This window comes from Taudactylus pleione, unplaced genomic scaffold (assembly GCF_031769625.1).
Source record: "Taudactylus pleione unplaced genomic scaffold, aTauple2 ptg000535l, whole genome shotgun sequence".
Taxonomy (NCBI): Eukaryota; Metazoa; Chordata; class Amphibia; order Anura; family Myobatrachidae; genus Taudactylus; species Taudactylus pleione.
In genome coordinates, this window is record NW_028284937.1 from 7,428,978 (window position 1) to 7,441,656 (window position 12,679).

Here is a 12,679-nt window from a genome sequence, read left to right on the forward strand (position 1 = left end):
CAGAGCGGACGGCGGCAGGAGCGGGGATTCAGGTAAGTTTTTTTTTTTCTAATTTTTGTGTTTGTAAGGGGGCGCTACTGGGGGCATGTTAATGGGGGGGCACTGTTACTGGGGGGCATACTACTACTGGGGGCCTGCTAATGGGGGCACTACTACTGGAGGCCTGCTAATGGGGGCACTACTACTGGGGGCCTGCTAATGGGGGCACTACTACTGGGGGCCTGCTACTGGGGGCACACTACTGGGGGGCATACTACTACTGGGGGCATGCTAATGGGGCAATACTACTGGGGGCCTGCTATGGGGGGCATACTACTGGGGGGCCTGCTAATGGGGGCACTACTACTGGGGGGCATACTACTACTGGGGGCATACTACCGGGGGCATGCTAATGGGGGCACTACTACTGGGGGCCTGCTAATGGGGGCACTACCACTGGGGGCATGCTACTGGAGGCACTGCAACTGGGGGCACTGCAACTGGGGGCATGCTAATGGGGCACTACTACTGGAGGCCTGCTAATGGGGGCACTGCTACTGGGGGGCATACTACTACTGGGGGCCTGCTACTGGGGGCACACTACTGGGGGGCATACTACTACTGGGGGCATGCTAATGGGGCAATACTACTGGGGGCCTGCTATGGGGGGCATACTACTGGGGGGCCTGCTAATGGGGGCACTACTACTGGGGGGCATACTACTACTGGGGGCATACTACCGGGGACATGCTAATGGGGGCACTACTACTGGGGGCCTGCTAATAGGGGCACTACCACTGGGGGCATGCTACTGGAGGCACTGCAACTGGGGGCACTGCAACTGGGGGCATGCTAATGGGGCACTACTACTGGAGGCCTGCTAATGGGGGCACTGCTACTGGGGGGCATACTACTACTGGGGGCACTGCATAGGGGACCCTACTACTAAGGGGACTACATAGGGGGCACCACTACTGGGGGCATGGTGTAAGGGACACCACTGCTGGGAGCATTGAATAAGTGGCACTACTACTGTGGGCATTGTATAAGGGGCATTACTACTGTGGGCTTTATGTATAAGGGTCACTACTGTGGGCATTGTGTAAAAGGGTCACTACTGTGGGCATTATGTAAAAGGGGCACTACTATGGACATTGTGTAAAAGTGTAAAAGGAGCACTATGGGCATTGTGTAAAAGGGGCACTACTGTGGGCATTGTGTAAAAGGGGCACTACTATGGGCATTGTGTAAAAGGGGCACTACTATGTGTTGTAACATAAATAAGAGACTCTACTTTATGGTGTAATGTGAATCAGGGACACTATGTGCGGTGTAATGTGAATAAGATTGTGCACTGTGACTCCTAGGGCCGTAGGCCCACTTTGTAAACAAGTACTGTGATTCTGCTGGCCGTACCCCACTGGGTGGGTGCACTACTTTTAATTTCTGTCACTGCTGTGTGGCAATGTGTCATAGATGTGTTTTTTTTCAACAATAAATTTTTATTGAATTCTTTGAAAAACAATAAAGTATAGAAAATACTAAAGAAGGGATATAAAGGAAAAAAGATATAAAAATACAAATGAAAAAACACAAAGTACACATTATCAGGACATATATAAAATATATCATTACAAAATGTTCATATAGCAACATATTGTACAATAAAGTATCTAAAATATACATAACATTGCATTGTGGTATCACAAGATTACATGTATCACAAGATTAAACCCTCAATTTTGATTCCCAATATTCAGACCATCTAAGCCATCTAATAGGAGGATCGGAGGCAGAGGAGGAGTAACAAACTCCCGCTGTCTCAAACTCGCAATGTGATTGCACCTCTTTCTCGATAGCATCTAAACTGGGAGTATAAGGTGTACGCCACTGTCGTGCCAACAACAGTTTAGTGGCCAGGAAGAGATGACCCATAATATAGCGATCATTGTTGGTCAAGCCACCATGATATAGATGGAATAAAGCTATTAATGGATTAGGTGGGATAGAGACATTAAGTATTTTAAAGATTAGGTCAAACACTGATGCCCATAACACTTTGATACGAGGGCACGACCAAAATATATGGATCAGAGAGCCCACATTTCCACAATCACGCCAACACAAGTTGGATTGTGAGGGCCAAAAGGTATGCATTAGCACCGGGGTGAGATATGTACGATGAAGCAATTTATAAAACTGTTTGGTGCGAGTAATACACTTAGAGAGATTAAAACATGTTCGAAATATGATATGCCAATCTTCCTTGGATATTATACATGAGAGATCTACTTCCCATTTCAATAGGGATTTAAATTGAGTAAATTTGTGAGATTTAGTTGAATATAGATACCACCATGTAATGTCTCCTCTGCCTCCAATCCTACACAATGGATCGATAAGAAATCTGGGTAGTCTGTGCACTATATATGGAGAGGGAGTAATACTACCGAGCCAATGTCTCAATTGTAGGTACTTGAAAAAGTGTCTGGAGGGGAGAGAAAATAATGTTTGAAGCTGAGTATATGATAACAGAGAATCCGGAGTGGTTACGTCATCTAAGGTTAAAATTCCTCGGGCCCTCCAAGTGTCAAAAGATAGATTTGGAATTAAGGTAGCTAATCCCTCAAGGGAAAAATTTGCAGCGGGAAGGACAATGTCTGATGTTATTGTGTCTAGTTCAAGCCATGCTTTACGGGAGTTGGAAACTGACACTGACCTTCCCTGCGCCCTCACCGATACTGATGGAGGAAGCCACAGATAGTCTGCAAGAGGGAATGGGGAAACCATACCGCGCTCCAATAGAGCCCACGATTTTGGATTACCCTGAGTAAACCAGGCATTAAATTGGGAGATCATTGTGGCTAGTTGATAACATCGTAAATCTGGGTAAGATAATCCCCCCTCCGATTTTGGATAAGACATAGTCTTCCTAGCTAATCTAGGTTTCTTGCCCCTCCATATATACTTAATAAATACTGCGTGAAACTTATTAAGAATTGTTTTTGGGACTAGAATAGGGATTGTCCAAAATAAATATAGAATTTTTGGTAGAATCACCATTTTTATGGCCGATATGCGACCTAACCAGGATATATTTTGCATCATCCAGTCTGTTGTTAATGATGTTACACTTCGCAACAGAAGTAAATAAGTAGCCGATATCAAATTATTAGTAGTGGGAGTTAGATAAATACCAAGATACTTGATACTATTCTCTTGCCAGGAATAAGAATATTCTGATTTTAGGGATTGTATCATTGTCAAAGAGAGATTAATAGGCAAGGCTTCAGTTTTGGATCCGTTTAATTTATAATAGTATACTCTAGAGTAGGATTCTAGTATTGAATGTAAGTAAGGTAGGGAGGTATTGGGGTTCGTGAGGGTCTAAAGGACATCATCTGCGAACAGACTGACTTTATATGTATGATTAAATAAAACTGATCCCTGAATAAATTGGTGAGATCGTATGGTTTCTGCTAAGGGTTCAATCGCTAATGCGAACATTAGTGGGGATAAAAGGCATCCCTGTCGCATACCATTAGTAATTGGAAATACTGATGATAAAATACCGTTAACAAAAATTCTAGCTGAAGGGTTGGAGTATAATGCTGCTATCGATGAAAGTGCAAAGCTCTTGAAACCAAATTTGCGGAGGACAGCATGAAGGTACCCCCAGTGTAATCTGTCAAATGCCTTCTCGGCGTCTAATCCCAACAACAAAAGGGGCTGGTCTATTTCAGAGAAGGCATCCACTATATCAATCACTCGTCTCGTATTGTCAGAAGACTGACGTCCTTGAACAAATCCAACCTGGTCCCGATGGATAAGAGTAGGAAGTTAAGGATTTATCCGATTTGCAATTAATTTAGCGTAAATTTAGACATCTGTATTAAGGAGTGCAATTGGGCGATAATTTGGTAGTAAAGTCTGATTCTTCCCAGGTTTAGGAAATGCTACGATCCTTGCCTCAAGCATTTCTTTTGGGAAAGATCCTACCCTGGAAACCTCATTAAACAGCTGAGCTAGGAGTGGGGATAAGGTATTTGTGAATTTTTTGTAAAATGAGTTGGTGTATCCATCTGGACCAGGGGCCTTCTCCATTGGAAGGGACTTAATAACGGACTCAACTTCATCACTGGACCAAGGTCGCTCAAGTAAGCTAAGCGAGTCGGGATCAAGCGTAGGAAGGTTAAGTTTTCTCAAAAAGTTTGCTATATCAACCTTCTTTGGTTGGTAGACCTCAGAATCTGCCTGTAAATTGTACAGGGTGGTATAGTACTCAGCGAAGGCATCTGCTATAGAGAAAGGATCTGATATTTTCTTGCCTCCTGACGTGGATGTCAATCTAATGCGGTCCCTTACTTGTTTGCCCCTTAATTTCCTTGCAAGCATACGTCCTGCCCTGTCTCCCTGAACATAACATTTTTGCTTTAATTTGAATAGGGATTTGTGAACCTCTTTCAATGCCAATGCGTTCCATTCCTCTCGGACTTTGAGGAGTTCACGATAAATGTTATCATTAGACGGTTCTGTCTTATGTTTAAATTCTAGATCAGAGAGTCGAGATTCTATATCAGTCTGAAGTGACGCTGCTTTCTTACCACTGCTTTTAAAGCACACCAGAATGTAAATTGGGATGTGTCTTCTGGTACATTAGTCTCCAAAAATAATAAAAGGGAGTTAGCTATGGTATGTTTAGCTTCTAAATTTAGGAGAAGATGTTCACCTAACCGCCAGGAACCAGGAGGGGTTCTGGAACGGGTAATATCCCAACATTGGGATAATGCTGCATGATCGGACCAGGTAACTGGCAATATAGAGATTCGAGTGATAAATTTAAGTGTCCATGTATCCGAAAGGGCCAGATCGATACGCGAATAAGATTTATGGACATGGGAATAGAAGGTGAAATCTTTTTTCACCAGGGTGTTTGGCCCTCCATACATCATACAAATCATATTCACTTAAAACACGCTTAAATAGGTGGGAATTGTCTTGGGTGGGTCGGGAGTGGACTGTGGTTCTAGGAGATGATTTATCAAGAGAGGGATCGAGAGTCATATTAAAATCTTCCAGAATCAGAATTGACCCTTTACTACAAGATTGGAGAGACGCACAATATTTCCTAAAGAAAGCGGGTTGTTTGGTATTTGGGGCATATATTGAGGCCATTGTCACTTGTTTATCATCTAAAAGACCTATGAGTATTAAATATCTACCTTCTTTGTCTGTTATTTGTTCTTGCATTACAAAATTAAGAGTTAGAGAAAAGTATTGCGACTCCTGCTTTCTTAGAGGGTCCATTAGACATGTAACATTTAGGAAATTTGGAATCAGAAAACTGGGGAGGGGAAGAGAAGGGGAAATGGGTCTCCTGTAGTGCAACGATGGGAGCCTTAGCTTTGGCAAAATATTTGAGGGTCAGTCTCCTTTTATTAGGGGAATTGAGACCCTTAGTGTTCAATGAGAGAATCTTAACCTTTGGGCAAGAGCAGTGACTTGCTGAGAACCATTGCACATATAAACATATTGCAAGAACATATATCTATCAGTGTACCGGGAGAAGAAAAAAAAAAAAACAAGGGAGATTTTTGAACATAATGGATAGAGAATACACACATAAATACAGGAAAAAATACTACCAACAGGAACTACAATAGACCGCCACCAGTGGCGGCACTTTGGGGGGTATGTGGCAGAGGATAAGAACCTCCATCATTAAAAAATCAACTATACATATAGATAAAGGAGTAGTACAAACTACAATGCAATAAAATAATAAAAGGTCAACAGAAGTTGTCCCTATATTTCCTGGTCCCAGGAAAACTAAAAAGGAAGCTGTTATCTGTTACCAATTTACAGATTAATATTAATATTAATAGGGGGATATAGAATGTGGGTCTCCATACAACCAAAATAAAAGGATCCACTTTGATTATAGTGGAGTACTAGATAACACATTAATCACATTAAACCATTAAGAGAAACCATAATATAATTAACTATCCTCTGTGGTAGAGAAGGACCAAAAAAAACATTTATAAACCCCAGAGGATCAAGTTTAGGAACAAATATAATTAACATTTCCACAGGTGTTGTGGGGGAAAAACAGTTAAATTCTGATTACAGCGGTTGAAGGCATTGGAAACCCTACGTATGGAGTTAGTATCCTTAACAATGATCGCAACAGACTATAAAGCATGTTCGCTCATGTGAATATATTAAATTACATAGAGACCCTTCCCCCTGAAAGCATAACATATTTAGGGCAACATGATTGTAGAAAGGTGAACAGAGGCGAATATGAAAGGATATCATGTCGATGAGGCCGCTTGCGACCATTCCCCTTCAATCCGCAGGCTGCCTGGTAACCTCAATGATATGTCCTGTATATTCCAGGATACTAGCTGCTGTATGCCATCTTCGGGAAAGAGATAACGGTGATGGAGCCATTTCTTCTTATTAGCAACTTGGTTGGAAATCCCCAATGATAAGGAATATCCGCTTTCTGAAGGGTTCTGGTGACCTGTAGGAAGGATCTTCGGAGGGCCAAAGTAGCCGCAGAAAGGTCCCCGAATATTTGGAGGTCACCGAGAATCGTAGATGGCCTAGCTGCACGTAATATAATTTCTTTAATATGGAAATAATGGAGACGCATTAGGATGTCTCTAGAGGCTCCTGGTGGAGTGGCACGCGCCTTGGGTAGGCGTTGTATGCGATCCAGGAGGAAGTCTGTAATCGAGGTGGTCGGAAGCAGCCTCATAAATAAATCAGTTGCATATTGCTTCAGGTCTGCATTGGATACTGATTCTGGAATGCAGCAGATTTTCATATTATTGCATCTGGACCTGTCTTCGAGGTCCCCCACTTTGCTCTTGAGTGAGATTACTTCTGCCTGGAGTTCCTCGTGTTGGTTAATCAATTCGTTGTGGGATTTAACCACTTCCTCCAATTTATTTTCGAGGTGATCTGTGCGGGATCCCAAATCATCAACCGGTCTTTGGCACGTTTGTAGAGCAGCTTTAAAGTCGGCAGAGATATCTGCTTTGAAAGATGCTAATAGTTGCTTCATGGATCCCATTGTAAGGGGAGCATCATCTGGCATATTGCTCTGTTGTGACGGCAGAGGGGGGGAAAAGTCAAAAGGTGCGCTGAGAGCAGACAGTTGTTTAGAACTTCTATCTTGTGCTGGGCCTGTTTTAGTTGTATGAGACGGTGGTGATGGCTTAAAGAAGCTTACTGGAGGGACCGTTGGGGGAGGTTTCTGACGTTTAGGACCCATAATGATACAGGCAGTAATCCGATGGAGTAATGAGAACTAGTGGTGATCAGCAAGACATATCAGAATCAATGCAGGTTGCGGTGCAGTTTGTACTTCAATAAAATATCATATCATATCATAACAGGAACGATGGAGGTTATCAGCATGTTTAACGCAAGAACATTTTCCAGATAGCTAGCTGCGGGAAGATAGTAGTAATAGTAATAATATGGAGGGCTTGTTGACGCTGATAAATGAGACCTCGCCCTACCCAGCACTTTGTATTTGGTCAAGGTAGCCACTGTAGGAGAACCAACAGATTATTTCAGTAACTGCCCTTGTACTGTAACACTGTAAAGGAAGTCCAATTCCTACAAAGGCATATGATGTAGATGAAAAAGGGGAAAAAATTGAGAAGCTGCCCCTGATAGAATTGGGGTTATAGTGGGGAAGTACTTGTTTGCAGGAGGTTAAAATCTCCTGTGTGTGACCTCTGTGCTGCGATGGGAGAGGAAGATGGCTGCCTCCTTCTGGGGAGACTAGGTGCTGAGCTCAGCTGGTCAGGAATTCTCCGGTATATACAGTGGGGGGCCCGGGCTGGCAATGTATGGCCACTGGTCCAACAGCAGAGGCCCGGGCTCCAGTCAGCGCAACAGCCGTCACCGACAACGCAGCAGCCGCTGCCTTCCGTCCGGAGATAGATGTGCTTTAAACTGTGGTGTCTGTGCCGCTGCTTTGTCGCTTGGTAACCAGTCAGCTCACTGCAACCTTTGGCCAATAATGGTGAAAACTATAATTTAAACTGTTAGGTGGTCTAAATTGACTGGAAATGACTGGAAATTAAGGTTATTGAGGTTAATAATCCCATAGGAAGAAAAAAAAAGCCCAATTTATGTGATTTTAGCTTTTTTTTGTCAATTTTTGTAAAAAAATCCAAATCCAAATCCAAATCCAAAGCCAGTCACCGCAGTTTGGCAAATCCAAATCCAAATCTGGCAAAAATGGTCCGGCGCACATCCCTAGAAGAAATAAAATTATAAGTTTTGCTCCATCATAAAAATATTTTTAACACCAACTAACAATGAAATGATGTTGCCCCAATCAGTGTCACTAACAGATAACAGTAATACAGCACTACGGTCCTGCTATTAGCTGTGCATGGCCTGGGAAGGGAAAACCGCTGTGACCCCTCTCACTCTGTCTCTGTATCTCTAGTCTGATGGCTGAGTGGATGTTATCTAGAGGAGACCATCAGATGAGAGCATTCCTGGAGGGGTTTAGCAGCATTGTCCCCCTGCAGTGGCTGCAGTGCTTCCAGGAGGAGGAGCTGGAGGTATGATATACACTTATATATACGTATAGTTTTGTATTGTTGGGGCATAAAGTGTATAGGGGCTCATTTATCATTTAATATAAGCTTCTATCGTCAGATGATAGATGTGACCCATAAACTTAAACTAAACTTAACTAAAATAAACACAGGAGACCAAGTTATGCCGTTTAAATTAATTGGTCAGCTTTATTTGGTTACAAAGGTAGACATGGTGGCAGGAGAAAGAACGGCAACTAACCAGCGTCCACTTGTCTTAGGCCGGAAGTAAATCACAACTTGTGAGGGCCAACTATCCCAGACAAGGGTAGGGTGATCTTAAAAACTTGCAAGGGCCAACTATCCCTTTCAGAGCAAGTGATGCGGCCCCAACACCCATGCCAATGCACCATTCATCCTGCTCGGTCGAGAGGTGCCGCTGACCCCAATAGGGTGAAATCAGCCTATCAGTGCATTGAAGGGGTGCGCACCGCTATTACTGCTGCAAGATGGACACTTCAATATTGCCGGTCTTTCCCGCCACAGCGGCTCTCAGGAGAGAAGCAGCCTGCCCCCATGCTAACCAACCAAGCCCTTAAAAACTGCAAAAATATCCTCTAGAAACAAAAAATTTCCCTCCTCAGTAAGATGAACTCCATCCCTGCGGAAAAGGTGGGCATCCTGAATCCGAATTAAAGGATGGTGCACCACCAACCCTCCCAATTCCAGCACGTGCCTAGCCACCCATTTGTTAACCTTCCTCCTGGACCTGTCCAAAGCCACACTATTATAGCAATATCGCCATGAAAGCCTGGCGATGATAGGGGACCACACCAAAAGGCAGTTAGGCAATAACCGAACCACCTCTCTCAAGTCACGAACAATCGCATGGCGCAACTCTAAGGAAGTTTGCTGGCCCAAATCATTGCCCCCGAGATGTATAATTAACACTAAAGGGGAACCAAATTCAGCTACTACTGACCTGTGCAAGTTGCACAACAAAGCTTCCCAAAGCATGCCCCTCTGCCCCAACCACCTAACACTCTCCCAACGTGGGAACACGGAGGCATCTACAGCAAAGCGCGACTGCCCGGCCCAAAAAATAAAAGAGTGACCAATGAACCAAATGGGCCTAGCGTCCTGGACACCTGCAAATATACAGAAATAAAATAGATAAGTATATATGCTTCATGTAAATCACAAAGGAGGAGTGGGAGGGGGGGAGGAAGACTTGACCCGAGGTGAAAACCTACAAAAAACCTGCTGGATCTTTTGTATATTTCATTTGTTCATATTAATATTATATTAAGCTAAACGATCAATGTCCAAAGCAGGGCAAAAAACAGGGCAAAATCTCTCGGGACCCCCACCGGAAAGGCAGCGAGTTGGCCAAGGCACTCAAGTCCAAACGAATAAAGTATAACAATTATGATTCCAGACGAACATAACTTCTGTAGGCATTGGACTTCCATCTTCCGAGAGCCTGGATCTCCTGTGAAGACAGACCGAGGAGGCCGCAAAAGTGGCAGCACCTATTCTAAAAGAATGGGTGCCGTAATCCGAAGGGGAAAGCCCGAGGTGCCGTATGCAGCGATGGAAGACCGATCTAAATTGGAATTTAGTCAAAGGACTTCCGTCCTCGTGCATAAGCCAAGCCCCCGGTAGCATTGGCCTGCAAAGAGTATATTGGGAGGCCAAGTGAACCGGACAAATCCCGTCATCAGGACAGGATTTCAGGGACACCCATTGACCTCTACCCATCTGATCGGTCTTGGAACGCCGAACACGGCACAACAGCGTATCGCGCAGCAAAATGTGACAACGAAGCAGAGGGGGCTGACCGCGGCAAAAGCGAGGCGGAATAACAGAACCTCGAATTGCGAAGAACAAATGCCCGTCAAAACTTTCACCTAGACGCGCTAACAAATCAGGACCAATAGGACGACGCTGGTCATCTGTGGCAGGCCTGACGCGAGACCAACCCCTAAGGGCCCTTTGTATTAAAAAACCCTTAGTTATGTCCCTCCGCCCCGCTAGGCGCAAAAAGAATGAAATCCCAGCAAGCCTCTGGGCAACATAAGCCCGCGACCTGCCGGAATCGAACAAGAAACAAACAAAAGCAACCATATTAGTATCACGAGAGCTACCTGACGAACTCCGTCCTTGCAAAAACTTCTCCCACTGTTGCCAAGATGTTTGGTAGGACCGACGTGCGAGATCTTCCATTTGATGATCTGCCAACAATGAAATGGACAAAGCTCACCTTTTAATGCCGCGTACGGGGCCAATTCACGGAACCTCCGCCAATCCTGTCTGGAGAGCGCATCTGCAATGGAATTATCAGTACCCGGCACATGACGAGCTGTGAACAATATGTTAAACTGCAAAGCGCGCAGAACCAGCCAAGCAAGAAGCCGCAACACTGGTAGCGACGACGATCTTTGGTAATTGATCGCATGTACTACCCCCAGGTTATCGCACCAAAAACCTATGGAACGGTCGCGCAACCGCTGACACCATAGCTCTAATGCCACCACTATGGGAAACAGCTCCAGTAGGAGCAGGTTCTTGGTCAATCCTGCCTGCACCCATTCCGCCGGCCAAACTGAAAAACACCAATCTCCTCCCAAAAAAGATCCGAAACCTGATGATCCAGCAGCATCCGTGAATAGCTGCAGGCAAGCATTAGGCTGAGGATCCGCAGGCCAGACGCGCACTCCATTAAAATCGACCAAAAATGTCTCCCAAACCGCCAGGTCCAGCTTTAGTTCAGACGACAGCCGCAGAAAATGGTGCGGTTGACGTAGCCCTACCAAAGCCCTCTGTAGCTTCCGACAGAAAATCTTCCCCATCGGGATAACTCGACACGCGAAGTTAAACAGCCCGAGCAGGGATTGACCTTGACGAAGAGTTACCTTTCCTCCTGCCAGCGCTAGTATCCTGCAAACGACGAATCTTGTCCGGCGGCAGCCTGCAAAGACCCTCCAAGGTATCAATTTCAATACCCAAGAAAACCAGCTTAGTGGCTGGGCCCTCAGTTTTATCGTGCGCAATAGGTACTCCAAATTCCGAGAAGAGTGCTTGCACTGAAAAAAGGAGACGATTGCAGCGACGCGAACCGGCTGGACCTACGCACAAGAAGTCATCCAAGTAATGGGCTATGCTCGTCTCCCCAGACCCCACCGCGACACACCAATGGAGAAAGGAACTAAAACGCTCGAAGAACGCGCAGGAAATCGAACAACCTATCGGAAGACATTTGTCCAGGTAATAGCCATCCGTCAACCAAAACCCCATGAAGCGAAATGATTCAGGATGCAGGGGCAACAATCTGAAGGCGGACTCAATGTCCACTTTCGCCATGAAAGAACCCGGACCCGCTGCGCGAACCAACGCTAATGCGGATTCGAATGACTGGTACTGTACGCGGCAGACCTCAACATCTATGGCGTCGTTAACCGACGTGCCTGACGGATGTGACAGGTGCTAAATCAAACGGTAACTCCCGGGGGCCTTCTTGGGGACAACACCCACAGGGGAAAGGACCAGGTCGGGTATCGGAGGCTGCGGGAAAGGTCCAATCATGCGACCCAGCCCGACCTCCTTCATAACCCTATCCTTTAGCACGTGAGGTAAATCGCAGGCCGACCGTAAATTCCGAGGGGACCCGGAACTGACAGGCCGTATTATTGGAAGCGAAAATCCCTCTGCAAAACCCTTACTCAAAAAGGCGGCGTCGTCCCGCACAGGATACCAGTCTAACCATTTTGCCATGGCATCCAGACGAATGGGAGTTGACGCTTTACTTTGAAGTCCCGGCCCCTGACCGTTTGGCAGAGGGTGCCGCAGCGGAGGGCTGAGCTCCGCCTGGACCACGGGAGCAGTCCTTACTGGGGTGTGCCGCGCCGCAGCGAAGGTCTGGTGTCGAAAGCGACACCTGTTACCAAGGGTACAATTCCCATTGTTGTATGCGTAACACTTCCGCTTGTTTTGCCCTCTATTGGCTGTCCTTGGTGCCGAGGGGGACGAGGGTTGAACTGGCCGCCCAGGGGACTGATCAGCAAGGACGCGTGTAGGCTGTGTCACCTCCATCCACACCTCAACATCTTTGCAACCCAATTCCATGA

At 45.5% G+C, this 12,679-nt stretch overlaps 1 pseudogene; it reads left to right on the forward strand.

Annotated features, from left to right (window-relative positions):
- Nucleotides 1–12,679, forward strand: part of LOC148501084 (NEDD4-like E3 ubiquitin-protein ligase WWP2) — a 39,516-nt pseudogene that overhangs the window by 22,860 nt on the left and 3,977 nt on the right.